The 1,349-nt window shown below is 39.1% G+C and overlaps 1 pseudogene; it reads left to right on the top strand.

Annotated features, from left to right (window-relative positions):
• LOC105554149 overlaps positions 1 to 1,349 on the top strand; it is a 24,985-nt pseudogene that overhangs the window by 19,930 nt on the left and 3,706 nt on the right.

Genomic DNA, 1,349 nt, shown 5'->3' with positions numbered 1-1,349 from the left:
TTCTGAGAAACTTCTTTGTGTCCTGTGAAATCATCTAACAGAGTTACAGCTTTCCCCTCAAGAAGCCTTTCGCTAAGACAGTTCTTGTGGAATTGGCAAAGTGATATTTGGAAGCCCTTAGAGGGCAATGGTGTAAAAGGAAATATCCTAAGATGAAATCTGGAAAGAAGTTTTCTGAGAAACTGCTCCGTGATGTGTGACTTCCACTCACAGAGTTACATCTGCATTTCGTGGATCTCTTTGCTAAGCTTATTTTTGTGGAATCTGAGAACATATATTTTGGATCCCTTTGAAGACTATAGGGTCAAAGGAAATATCCTCCGATAAGAAAGAGAAAGAAGCTTTCTGACAAACTTCTTTATGTTCTGTGAAATCATCTCACAAAGTTACAGCTTTTCCTTCAAGAATCCTTTCGCTAAGACAGTTCTTGTGGAATTGGCAAGGTGATATTTGGAAATCCATAGAGGGTTATGGTGAAAAAGGAAATATCCTCAGATGAAATCTGGAAAGAAGTTATCTGAGAAACTGCTCCGTGATGTGTGACTTCCACTCAGAGAGTTACATCTGTATTTCGTGGATCTCTGTGCTAGCCTTATTTCTGTGGAATCTGAGAACAGATATTTCGGATCCCTATGAAGACTATAGGTCCAAAGCAAATATCCTCCGATAACAAAGAGAAAGAAGCTTTCTGAGAAACTTCTTTGTGTTGTGTGAAATCATCTCACAGAGTTACAGTTTGCCCCTCAGGATGCCTATCGCTAAGGAGCTCTTGTGGAATACGCCCAGTGATATTTGGAAGCAAATAGAGGGCTATGGTTAAAAAGGAAATATCATCAGATGAAATCTGGAAAGAAGTTTTCTGAGAAACTGCTTTGTGATGTGTGACTTCCACTCACAGAGTTACAACTGTATTTCGTGGATCTCTTTGCTAGACTTATTTCTGTGGAATCTTAGAACAGATATTTCGGATGCCTTTGAAGACTATAGGGCCAAAGGAAATATCCTTCGATAACTAAGAGTAAGAAGCTTTCGGAGAAACTTCTTTGAGCTCTGTGAAATCATCTAAGAGAGTTACAACTTTCCCCTCAAGAAGTCTTTCGCTAAGATAGTTCTTGTGGAATTCGGAAAATGATATTTGGAAGGCCATTCACGGCTATGGTGAAAAAGGAAATATCCTCAGATGAAATCTGGAAAGAAGCTTTCTGAAAAACTGCTTAGTGATGTCTGATTTCCAATCACAGAGTTACATCTGTATTTCCTGGATCTCTTTGCTAGCCTTATTTCTGTGGAATCTGAGAAGAGATATTTGGGATCCCTTTGAAGACTATAGGGCCAAAGGAAATATCCTC

The sequence above is a fragment of the Mandrillus leucophaeus genome, unplaced genomic scaffold, assembly GCF_000951045.1.
Source record: "Mandrillus leucophaeus isolate KB7577 unplaced genomic scaffold, Mleu.le_1.0 Scaffold63, whole genome shotgun sequence".
NCBI classification, from domain to species: domain Eukaryota; kingdom Metazoa; phylum Chordata; class Mammalia; order Primates; family Cercopithecidae; genus Mandrillus; species Mandrillus leucophaeus.
Note: the sequence above shows the minus strand (reverse complement) of the source record. Positions and strands in the feature narration are given on the sequence as shown.